Source organism: Hyla sarda, chromosome 2, assembly GCF_029499605.1.
Source record: "Hyla sarda isolate aHylSar1 chromosome 2, aHylSar1.hap1, whole genome shotgun sequence".
NCBI lineage: Eukaryota > Metazoa > Chordata > Amphibia > Anura > Hylidae > Hyla > Hyla sarda.
The window spans coordinates 129,570,770-129,584,317 of NC_079190.1; positions in this window are offsets into that span (position 1 = coordinate 129,570,770).

The following is a 13,548-nucleotide window of genomic DNA, read 5'->3' on the forward strand; positions in this document are numbered from 1 at the left end:
TCGGGATAAGAGGTCGCGATAAGAGGTTGAGATAGGAGGACGGGATATGAGGTCGGGATAGGAAGTCGGGATAGGAGGTCGGGATAGGAAGTCAGGATATGAGGACGGGATGTGAGGATGGCATATGAGGTCGAAATATGATGACGGGATAGGAGGTCGGAATATGAGGACGGGTAATGGGGTTGGGATATGACAACAATATATGAGGATGGGATGTGAAGTCAAAAGCTTCCTCCTTTGTTTATTTTCCTCCCCAACAAGGATTAGAAAGGAAAAACCGGGCAACGCCGGGTATTCAGCTAGTATATATACAAAATTGGATTATATTTTGCTGGAGCACTTTTCCCATATGTAGAGCTTTCTATAGAGAGACTTTACCAATTTTTTAAGTAATTTCCCATACACACAAAAGGGCAAATCTTTTACTACTTAAACAATACATACTTGGGTTAGATTGGCTAAAAGTTTACCATATTATTCATAGTGGCTTTATAGCTAAACCTTTGTTGACCACATGAAATATCAAACAGCTTTGAAACGTGATATGGTCTACTTTCACTGTTTTTCTCGCTTCCAATTGTGTGCATGTCTGGAGATCCTCAGATGAATCCTTATTAATGTTGTAGGTGTCATGAATGGGAAGGGAAAAGGGGAAGTCCTGCACTAGCCCACAGCCCCTGTCCCTTCCTATTGTGTGTCTGCCCTAATTGACGGATCCACAAACACAAAGACATTCCCTACCTACCTATGTGCTGGGATGTCAAGTCAAAATAACAAACTACAAAATACTTAGTCACAGGTCAGGGAATACAATAGGAATACACAGGTCAGAAATACAAATGGTAAACGTATACTAACAATACAGATAAATCAGAGTCAACAAATCAAAATCAGAGCTGAGAGAACCAGCGAGATGGCGAATCAGAAAGCAAGGGGTTAATCCATGAAAAGTCAGAATACCAGATAACAGAATACAATACAGAAAGCCAGCTACATAAATTACTTCTTTCACTGGCAAAGTTTACTTGTCCATTAAAGGCTTAAATAGGCAGCTGAACAGGTGTGATCAGACAAGGTATCTGAACGGCTAATGAGACAAACCCACAGATAGATCAGGGTGTCACCACAGCAACAACAAACAAAGTCAGAAACTAGAAAAGTTTAACCCCTCGGACCACACTGGGATGAGTCATTACAACAGGGGCACAATATTGTGGCATCTTTTAGTTCAGTCATAGTGTGTATGCTGTTGGAGAGTGGTGGAGAGCGGTGAAGAGCGGCTATCATGAGGCATCCGATCAGGGACGATCTCTCTTTTTGGGGACATTGTATACACCATTTGGGAATGTGATATCTCTGTATTATTTATGTATGCTGTGACTATCTAGGCAATAACTGTTTCCTAGCTGTACACTTCTGGCGACTGAATCAGTCAGCACATGCTTTATGTTATTGTGATTAGCCTATAGATGGTGGACTTATTTTGATAATAGTGCTTCAATATTGTTTATGATGTATATTTGTCTATATTTCAGCTGCATTATGTGCAAAAGTGGGTCCTATGCCTTATTAATAAAAAAAATTGTAAAAAAAAGTGGGATTTGTAGTCAGTGTTCTAATTTTTGTCTAATTTCCATTAAGACAATTATTTAGTTTCCTAACACTACTTTCTATACAGAGGTTATTTATAAAGGAGGATCAAAGACCAACAACCATTATGCTCAGTATTAGGCTAAGTTTACACAGTTTTTTTTTTAGGCATATTTCTTTTGTAAAAATGTATCCGCAAAATCTAATTTTTAACATTACTGTTCTCAATGTAAGTCTGTGGGAAAGTGGTTGTCTGTACACACATTGGCCCTGATTTACTAAGAGTGGATTGTAGATTTCTTTGGGGATTTTGATTCCTGACAAGTATTTTTCCACAGTTTTTTTTATTAATATTTCCCTATGTTTTGCCCTTTTCCCTGCGTTTTGCTTTTTTTTTTTTTTACAAATACTTGGTTTTTCTAAGTTTTTTTTTAATTTTATGGTCACAGATTCTGATGCAGAAAAAAATTGTGGTGCAATGCACCCAGTTCTGGCACACTGCGTGGCACTAAAAATTGTGTCTGAAAATGAATTTGCGCCAAAAATGAAAATAAATAAATAAATAAAAAACTACCAACTCTCCATTTTACTTAGATTTCCCAAAAAGGGCTTGCCACTGGGGAACGGAGGCGTAGTGGCCAGAAAGGGGAAAAATCCCAACAGATTTACTAATGTTTCCACAGAAAATGTGGTGAATTTGAGCTCTGGAAAACTTAGGAAAAAGGGCAAAACTTTGGGAAATATTAGTAAATACCCTGGAAAAATACCTGTTTGGAAACAAAACCCACAAAGAAAACTCCACTCCACTCTTAGTAAATCAGAGCCACTGTGCACAGAGACAAATACTTTTCCATAGAAATACATAGAACACATAAATGATAAAAATGTGGTTGTATTTTTTACAGAGCAAATTAATGTTAAACATTTTAAAAAATGAAATAGGTTTGAAAAAACACCTGTTCGGGAAAAAGAAAGAAAATATAATTAAATAATGTTTGCTAAAATAGAAGCATATTTACAAAAAAAACTTGATGTTAGATCAGAGATCATATGAATGGAAGATTGATAGAGTTCTGTATGTAGAAATGGTTAGAGAAATGTCTGAGGATTTTTATGTTGCCATTAAGCCATGCACTGTGTTGAAAGCCTATTAAGATGATAATTTAACACCTGTATGAGTGATTTTTGATTGCAATAGCCATAATCATAGAGTGGTGTGATCAGCATAGTACTTATGTAGATTATAATGTATAGGATAACAGTAGATGTGATCAGTATGTGAAACATTATGCCTATAATGATCTCCAAAATTCCAGTTAGCTTAACAAAACATGCAGCCCGAGTCTCTTTGTATCTGTCCCCTCTGTATTTTTATATCATTTACTTCTATTTTTCTATCTTAGGCCTTAAATATTGGTTCTATTGTTTTCTTTTTATAAAATATTAGATGTCCCAAACAATGAGCTAATATAGATGATTTATCGTTAAAGCAGTTACTCTAAAAAGAAAACAGGTTTCCTTTTATTATATCAGGTGAAAATAATTCTATTTCAGATTTACAGTTCATTGCATTCTCATTTTAGTATTCCATTGGGGAATTCCATAGTGGTATATAATATTGCCCATGGGCATAACAACATTGATTTCAGTCAAGTTGATAAGACACAAAGGAGAGGGCATGCATGAAATCTACACAAAGGTTTGCTTTCTATGTTAGCTGTTTCAAGGGGAAAATGCTACTATATGGTAATGAAAATATAGTTATTGAGTAGAAACAAACAAGTACATACTGTATAAGAATGTGAATACATTTTCATACAATCTATTTAAATATATTAAAATGTATCTTCATGTTGATTTTACATGTGTCATTGGGTCATGGTGGTAAATAACAAGATATCAGTTTTAAGGAGGTATTCACAACCGCCGATGTGCTCGCTTCAGAGCAGTGAGTGTCGGCTGTCATATTATTTTACCCTTTAGACACCATGATCAATGCCAATCATGGCATTTAGAAAGAAAGGGAAAATTGTTGTGTTCACCGTGCGGTAAAAGTGATGTTATATTTATTTTGTGGGTTGGTACGATTATGGCAATACCCATTTAAATAGCTTTTTATGTTCTTTTTCCCTTTCTTGAGTTATCATGTTCCTACAGACGTAACTTTTTTATTTTTCGTCCGACACCATTGAGGGCTTACTTTTTGCGGGACAAGCTGTACTTTTTTATTGGTATCATTTTTGTGTTTTATCCAGGTAATGTAGCAATTAGAGATGAGCGAAGTTACAGTGATTCGATTTGTCACAAACTTCTCGGCTCGGCAGTTGCTGACAATAGCCTGCATAAATTAGTTCAGCTTTCAGCTGGAAAAGGTTGATACAGTCCTGGCAGTGCGTCTTCTAGGATTGTATCCACCTTTTCCGGCACACCGGAGCGCCTGAAAGCTGAACTAATTTATGCATGCTAAAATTAGCAAATTCCAAGCCGCGAGTTTCGTGGTGAAACGAATCACTGTAACTTCGCTCATCTCTAGTAGCAATGAACGGGCAGCACTCACTTGTTGCAACACTAAAGACGCTTTATTTAATAGAGCGGCAGAGACAAGCAGTTACGTCACAGAATGTAAGCGACAATTGTTTTGCACTACATGCGCTTCCTCACGGCTCACTTAACATCACGTCACTAAACTGCATCTAAATACAATCACTAGTGCATTGTGCAGTGCGTGATTACATCATTCCATACTGCGTCATCAGGTTGCTAAGTGACCACAGACGCTTTTGTTTGCTGGATGGACGGAGCTGCCCAATAGACTGAATCTGAATTCACTACTATTTAAACAAAGCACTGGGCAGTGTGATGTAAATGCATTATGCTTACTATGCTCACTTCCATGCAGCAATAACATCATTACCAGTTATGTGCACAAAATATGGCACTCCCTTTCCGTTGGTGCCCAAGTAGAAATCCCAATCCTCTTAAATATACGAAAAGACTTGGCACTCAAGATGGAAGATGCAAAAAGGATTTAGGGGGAGATTTATCAAAACCTGTCCAGAGGAAAAGTTGCTGAGTTGCCCATAGCAACCAATCAGAGAGGCCTGTGAAAAATGAAAGAAGCGAGCTGATTGGTTGATATGGGCAACTCAGCAACTTTTCTTCTGGGCAAGTTTTGATAAATTTCCCCCTTAATGTTGACAGTCCATAAATAATTGACGTTTCAGTTCCACCAGGACCTTCCTGGTGTCACATAACTTATTGCACCGCTTGCACGGCACTTGGCTGCTTTCTCTATATTCTCCTCCACACCAGTCCTGTTAAATTCTGAGGAAGGTCCTGGTGGGACCGAAATGTCAATTATGTATGAACTGTAAATATGAAATCCTTTTTGCATCTTTAAACTTGAGTGCCAAGTCTTTTCTTATAATTACCAGTTATAATAAGGAGATTTTTTAACACTTACCGTAAAATCTCTTTCTCGAAGTATCCATTGGGGGACACAGACCGTGGGTGTATGCTGCTGTCTCTAGGAGGCATGACACTATGGCAACAAAGAAGTTGCTCCTCCCAGCAGGATATACCCACCTCCAGGCCCTGAGGTATTCAGTTTTAGTACCAGAGAAATAGGAGAGGACCGACAGGTCAAGAAAAAAACACGAACTGTCCGAGAACCAGAAGAAAAGATATAACTGAACACACCCTCGGACAGAGAACCAAAGAGAAACCCAAAAGGGAGCTGTCCCCCCCAAAGGATCCTTCAAGAAAGAGAAAAGGAGATTTTTTAACACTTACCGTAAAATCTCTATCGGCTCCATTGGGGGACACAGACCGTGGGACGTACCAAAGCCATCCCTTGGGTGGGCTGATAATCAGTCAGGCAGACGGCTGTTCCACTGCCACCTGCAGTAGTCTATGGCCCAGACTAACATCAGCCGATGCAAAGGTATGAACCCGGTAGAACCTCGAGAAAGTGTGCAAAGACGACCAAGTAGCCGCCTTGCAAATCTGCAAGGCCGAGGCTTTGTTCTGGAGAGCCCAGGATGCCCCAACAGAAACGGGTAGAATGAGCCTCAACTCTGAAGGTAGGAATCTTCCTCCTACAGCGATAGGCTTCCGAAATGGCAGACCGGATCCACCGAGAAGTGGTAGCCTTGGAAGCAGGTTGTCCCTTACTACGTAAGGACAAAAAAAGGAATCGCACTGACGAAACGAAGAAGAGATAGAGAGGCAATACCTAACAGCCCAAAAAAAGGCCCTAGACCGCAAAGAAAGGTGAGCTCCCAGTGGATTCAGAATACCTATGATTGTAAGAAAACTCAGCCCAGTTGTCTTGAGGAGCAGAAACAAAATGCTGAAGATAATCTCCGAAGACCTCGTTCACCCTTTCGACTTGTCCATTGGATTGGGGGTGATAAGCTGAGGAAAAGTCCAGTTTAACTTGGAAACGTGAGAAGAGGGCGCTCCAAAACGTCAGATACAATATGAGAGGGCAATCAATGAAAGCGAAAGATATGGCAAAGGAAAAGCTTAGCAAGCTGTGGTGCAGATGATAATCCTGGCAGAGGTACAAAATGTGCCATTTTAGAGAATTGGTCCACTACAAATGACCGTATTGCCCCCAGAAGAGGGAAGGTCAGTGCAAAGTCCATTGCAATATCGGTTCAGGGCAGCTCTGGAACTGGCAAGGGATGTAGAAGAACTGCAGGTTTGGAATGGGGGGTCTTGTCCCAGGCACAGACCGAACGGGAATGGACAAAATCAACAACATCCTGTTTTAAAATATGCCACCAATACTGTCGGGAGATGAGCTGCAATGACTTACGTATTCCAGCATGAAGGGCCAGAAGAGAGGAATGACCCCTTTTCAAGACTCGGAGTCTTAAACAGGGATATACATTAGTCTTTCCAGGAGGCAGGAGCTGTAGACTTGTAAGCGAAGCAGAGATGAGTTGTTCCAGAGGAATAATATGTTGATGGTGAGATTCCTGGTCTTGAACATCTGAGGCTCTAGATAGAGCGTCAGCTGGAAGATTCTTCTCTGCTGGATGGAACTGGATAAAAAAGTCAAATCTGGAGAAGAACAGAGACCAACGATTCTGCCAGGGGTTGAGACAATGGGCAGTTTGAAAATAGAGCAAGTTCTTGTGGTCAGAGTAAATAGTAAGCAGATATAAAGAGCCCTACAAGAGATGACGCCATTCTTCCAAAACCAGCTTTATTGCCAAGAGTTCGCGATCTCCAGTGGTATAGTTTTTCTCCACTGGAGAGAGGGTCTTAGAGAAAAAAATGCAGGCTATAATTCTTCCTTTAGAGGACTTTTGCATTAAAACCGCACCTGCTTCAACTGAAGAAGCAGAGGCGAAGGCAGACTTTAACTGTTTGAAAGCTTCTTCCGCCTCTGGAGTCCAGACCTTCGGATTAGCAGTCTTCTTGGTGAGAGAAACAAGGGGGGCTACAAAGGTGGAGGAGTGAGGAATAAATTGTCGATAATAATTAGCAAAGCCGAGAAAGCGCTGAATAGCTTTCAACCCAGAAGGTTGTGGCCAGTCCAATACTGCAGACAACTTGTTAGTATCCATTTGAAGACCTTGACTGGTAACGATATACCCCAGAAATGGAAGGTTGTTTTTTTTTTTTTTGAAAGTACACTTCTCAAGTTTAGCATTGAGATGATTGTCTCTGAGATGCTGTAAAACTTGGCGGAGGTGAGAGCGATGAGTCTGGATATTGGGCGAGTAGATTAGACTGTCATCCAAATAGACCACGACACAGGAGTATAGGAGGTCATGAAATATGTCATTGACAAACTCCTGGAAGACTGCTGGAGCATTGCAGAGTCTGAAAGGCATGACAATATACTCAAAATGTCCATCACGAGTATTGAACACTGTCTTCCATTCATTTCCTTCAGGTATGCGGATCAAAGTATAGGCCCCACAAATGTCAAGTTTGGAAAAGATCCTCGCTCCACGCAGACGATCAAATAATTCTGAGATCAAAGGAAGTGGGTAGCGATTCTTGACAGCAATTTTATTCAAGCCATGGTAGTCGATGCAAGGTCGCAAAGATCCGTCTTTTTTTTCCACGAAGAAGACCCGGCTCCGTCAGGGGAGGAAAACTTTCTGATAAATCCTTTCTGAAGATTTTCTTGGATGTATTTAGACATGGCCTGGGTTTCGGGAACAGACAAAGGGTAAATTCTGCCTCAAGGAGGTGTGGTCCCAGGCAATAAGTCGATAGGACAATCGTAGGAACGATGTGGTGGTAAAACTTTAGCTTGTTTCTCGCTGAGGACATCAGCAAGTCCTGAAGAAAAGATGGCAGACCGGGCAGAGGAGTAGAAGGAGAGACCAACTTGGACGGTAGTGTATGAAAACAGTTGTTAGAGCAGTAGGTTCCCCGAAAAAGTACTTCTCCAACAAAGTCTTCCAATCAAAATGTGGGGAATGTAGTTGTAACCAAGGAAGGCCAAGTAAAAGAGTGGAGGTACAATGTGGAAGAACATAGAAGAACAATTTTTCCTTATGCAGAACTCCAACCTGCATAGATAAGGATTCTGTGCGAAATAAGACAGAACAGTCCAGATTTTTTCTGTTGACCAAAGAGATGTACAAAGGCTTCAGAAGGCGGGATACAGGCAGACGATGCCTATGTACAAAGGAAGCACCAATAAAGTTTCCCGCGGATCCAGAGTCCAAGAAGACGAGAACGGAAATAGTCTCTTTGGTGGGTAGAGATAGCTGGACCATCAAATCCAAGCGTGGAGAGGAGGTATTCACACCTAGGGTGGCCTCTCCTACAAACACTAGGTGCGAGCGTTTCCCTGTGACTGTGGACACAGAGGACAATCTCTGAGGAAATGAGCTGCACTGACACAGTAAAGGCAAAGATTCTCAGCTCGTTGACAAGTTCTTTCCTGCAGGGTCAGGCGAGACCGATCCACCTGCATAGCCTCTCACAAAAGTGGTGCAAAGAGCTTCATTGTTCCCGGATAACTCCGATGCCAGGGTACATAATCGGATTGCATACTCGCCAACAGAGGAGTTACCTTGAGAAAGACTCAGGAAAGCCGTCTCAGAGGAGGAAGCTCGTGCAGGTTCTTCAAAGACTCCACGGAATTCTGACAGAAAAGCCTGGAGATTAGTAGTGAGTGGATCACTGCAATCCCATAGCTGGGTTGCGCAGGCCAGGGCACTTCCACATAAGAGACTGAGGACAAAGGCCACCTTTGCTCATTACGTAGGGAACTGTTCCGCCATAAGTTCTATGTGCATGGAGCACTGTGTCACGAAACCCAGGCAATATTTGGTATCCTTCTCATACTTCTCAGGAAGAGACAAGCTAGGCTTAGATCCTGAGGCGACTGCAGGAGCAAGAGGCAACACTGGAGCAGGAGGAGGCTGTGGCTGCTGCGGTTGTTGTTGAGCAGATAGCAACTGCTGCATCATGGCAGACAATTGGTTTACCTGTTGTTACTGCTGGGCCAACTGCTGCGACTGGAGAGCCTCAATTGAGTCGAGGTCCGGATTATCGGGCAGCGGAACCCCAGTGGGATCTGTGGCCGGTTCTTGCTGTAATGCTCACGGTAGTAGTAGTAGCGCGGCTAGATGTGGATCCTCCAACCTGTGTGGCAGATGACACGGGCCGTATCGGGGAGTGGAGTCTAAGGTGCCGCTGGTCTTAACCAGAGCCTGCCGCAAGGCAGGATGGGCTTGCTGCAGCAGGTGACACCCAGGTCACTACCCGAATACGACTCGACCACACAGGTAACTGGGCAAGACGAGGTATAGAAGGATGAGGCACAGGCATAGCCAGACTTAGCAGAAGGTCAGGGCAGCCGGCTAAGGTGCACAGTCAAATAACGTAACTGAAGGGTCAAAATACACGGGCAAGGCAAACAGACAATAGGAACGCTTAATCTCAGGCTAGGGGCACTGAAGATCCGGCAGGGAAGTGTGGGAGGTAGAGGAACTTATAACTGAGGCAAAGGTGATTACTTCATTATTGGGCATACTGGCCCTTTACATTTTTTAGCTCCATCTCGCGGGTGCCCTTGGGGACGGTGACACGCCTGCGAGAGCAGAGAAGCAGAGAAGGAGGCAGAAGGAGCATGTGGTGAGTGACGGGCTGGGATTCGCATGCGGGCACATCCTGCAATGCAAATCCCAGCCCCGGCGGCTGCAGCAGGAGACGGGGCCATAGCAGAGGCTGGTGAGAAGCGGCGAGGTGAGTGCTCACGGTTGGAGCGCCAGACCGGAGTGCTCACCGTAACCTTATTATAGTCCCTATGTGGTTTAAGAATTTTCTATCTCATGCCTTCTTCCTCGTACTCTCTCTAAAGTGTCTGGGGGTTGATCAGTCATCATAGATAGATGCACAGCAATGTTGAAGGGATCCAAAATGAGGAGCTTAGTGAATTATTATTGTCTTTTTTTAAATACATGGGACTAACTGAATAACATAGATTTTTGCAAGGAACATTAATTTTTCTTGTATGATTATTATTAGAATTAGGGATGAGTGAATCGAATCTGATGAATCCAAATTTGTTACAGATTTCAGGAAAAATTTTATTTGCAAGGCATGCGAATATCGGCGCGTTTTGATTGCGCAAATCACTTCATTAAACTCCATTTAGTGTGGTCCAGGCTCCAGGGCATCTAAAATGGCGGATCCACATGTGAGGACATGGGGCAAGGAATCCTGGGAAGGAAAAAACAAGGGTAGGCAGGATGACCCTGAATCACAAGCAGCATGCAGCCAGTCACCCCTGTGATGTCACAGCCCTTTATAATCAGCAGCCATATTGCAGCCAGTCACTTCAGCCTTTTATTGCAGAGAGATAGTTAGGGATAGACAGCAGTGTGTGTTGGCCAGAAAAGCTTTTTTCCAGCAGCGATTCACCTCCTAGTCACATCAGCGTTCTGTAGCACAGAGGGACAGAAATCAAGGTGTGTTGCAAAGAAAAGCATTCTTACTGCAGCAACGCACCTCCCAGTCACTACAGCATTCTATTACAGAGAGGGACAGAGAGCAGTGTGTTGCACAGAACAGCAGCGATTCAGCTCAAGCACAAATCATGCCTAGAAGCACTGTAGGGAAGGGAGTGAGATTGAGAGAGAAATTGCAATTTTGGGAGTAGCAGCACTGGTGTGTACTGTTGGTGTTGTACACAAATACTATTTTAAGCATACTGGAGCACATTGTCCTCCCCTCATAAGTGCATACTGTCACGATGCCGGCTGGCAGGTAGTGGATCCTCTGTGCCAGAGAGGGATTGGCGTGGACCGTGCTAGAGGATCGGTTCTAAGTCACTACTGGTTTTCACCAGAGCCCGCCGCAAAGCGGGATGGTCTTGCTGCGGCGGTAGTGACCAGGTCGTATCCCCTAGCAACGGCTCAACCTCTCTGGCTGCTGAAGATAGGCGCGGTACAAGGGAGTAGACAGAAGCAAGGTCGGACGTAGCAGAAGGTCGGGGCAGGCAGCAAGGATCGTAGTCAGGGGCAACGGCAGAAGGTCTGGAATCACAGGCAAGGAACACACAAGGAACGCTTTCTCTGGCACTAGGGCAACAAGATCCGGCGAGGGAGTGAAGGGGAAGTGAGGTGATATAGGGAAGTGCACAGGTGTAAACACTAATTGGAACCACTGCACCAATCAGCGGTGCAGTGGCCCTTTAAATCGCAAAGACCCGGCGCGCGCGCGCCCTAGGGAGCGGGGCCGCGCGCGCCGGGACAGAACTGACGGGGAGCGAGTAAGGTACGGGAGCCGGGGTGCGCATCGCGAGCGGGCGCTACCCGCATCGCGAATCGCATCCCGGCCGGAGGTGGTAACGCAGCGCCCCGGGTCCGTGGAACCGACCGGGGCGCTGCAGTGAGGGAAGTGTAGCGAGCGCTCCGGGGAGGAGCGGGGACCCGGAGCGCTCGGCGTAACAGTACCCCCCCCCTTGGGTCTCCCCCTCTTCTTGGGGCCTGAGAACCTGAGGATCAGACTTTTGTCCAGGATATTGTCCTCAGGTTCCCAGGACCTCTCTTCTGGACCACAACCCTCCCAATCCACTAAAAAAAAAGTTCTTCCCCTGACCTTTTTAGAGGCCAAAATCTCTTTGACAGAGAAGATGTCCGAGGAGCCGGAAACAGGAGTGGGAGGAACAGATTTAGGAGAAAAACGGTTGAGGATGAGAGGTTTAAGAAGAGAGACGTGAAAGGCATTAGGGATACGAAGAGAAGGAGGAAGAAGAAGTTTGTAAGAGACAGGATTAATTTGACACAAAACTTTAAAAGGACCAAGATAGCGTGGTCCCAACTTATAGCTCGGGACACGGAAACGGACATATTTAGCGGAGAGCCATACCTTGTCTCCAGGGGAAAAAATGGGAGGAGCTCTTCTTTTCTTATCTGCGAATCTCTTCATGCGAGAAGAAGCCTGTAAGAGAGAATTTTGGGTCTCTTTCCATATGGTGGAAAGATCACGAGAAATTTCATCCACAGCGGGCAGACCAGAGGGCAAGGGGGTAGGGAGGGGGGGAAGAGGGTGACGGCCGTACACCACGAAAAACGGAGATTTGGAGGAAGATTCAGAGATTCTGAAATTATACGAGAATTCGGCCCAAGGTAGAAGATCTGCCCAGTCATCCTGGCGGGAGGAAACAAAATGTCGTAAATAGTCACCCAAGATCTGGTTAATTCTCTCTACTTGTCCATTGGATTGAGGATGGTATGCAGAAGAAAAATTTAATTTAATCTTGAGTTGTTTACAGAGAGCCCTCCAGAATTTAGACACAAATTGGACGCCTCTATCCGAGACGATCTGTGTAGGCAACCCGTGAAGACGAAAAATGTGTACAAAAAATTGTTTAGCCAACTGAGGCGCTGAAGGAAGGCCAGGAAGAGGGATGAAATGTGCCATTTTGGAGAATCGATCAACGACCACCCAAATAACAGTGTTGCCATGGGATGGGGGTAAGTCAGTAATAAAATCCATACCAATCAGAGACCAAGGTTGTTCGGGGACAGGTAGAGGATGAAGAAAACCAGCGGGCTTCTGGCGAGGAGTCTTATCCCGGGCACAGATAGTGCAGGCTCGCACAAAGTCCACCACATCAGTCTCTAGAGTCGGCCACCAATAGAAGCGAGAGATGAGTTGCACAGATTTCTTGATGCCCGCATGACCTGCGAGATGGGAGGAGTGACCCCATTTGAGGATCCCAAGGCGTTGGCGTGGAGAAACAAAGGTCTTTCCTGGAGGAGATTGCCTGATGGAGGCTGGAGAAGTGGAAATCAGGCAGTCAGGAGGAATGATGTGTTGAGGAGAGAGTTCAATTTCAGAGGCATCTGAGGAACGAGAGAGAGCATCGGCCCTAATGTTTTTATCAGCAGGCCGAAAGTGAATTTCAAAATTAAATCGGGCAAAGAACAGAGACCACCTGGCCTGACGAGGATTCAGCCGTTGGGCAGACTGGAGGTAGGAGAGGTTCTTGTGATCGGTGTAAATAATAACTGGAAATCTTGATCCCTCCAGCAGATGCCTCCATTCCTCAAGTGCTAATTTAATGGCTAGAAGCTCTCGATCCCCGATGGAGTAGTTCCTCTCCGCCGGAGAGAAGGTCCTGGAAAAAAAACCACAAGTAACAGCATGCCCGGAAGAGTTTTTTTGTAGAAGGACAGCTCCAGCTCCCACTGAGGAGGCATCAACCTCCAATAGGAAGGGTTTAGATGGGTCAGGTCTGGAGAGCACGGGAGCCGAAGAAAAGGCAGACTTGAGTCGTTTAAAGGCGTCTTCCGCTTGAGGAGGCCAGGACTTGGGATCGGCATTTTTTTTTGTTAAAGCCACAATAGGAGCCACAATGGTAGAAAAATGTGGAATAAATTGCCTGTAATAATTGGCGAACCCCAAAAAACGTTGGATGGCACGGAGTCCGGAGGGGCGTGGCCAATCTAAGACGGCAGAGAGTTTATC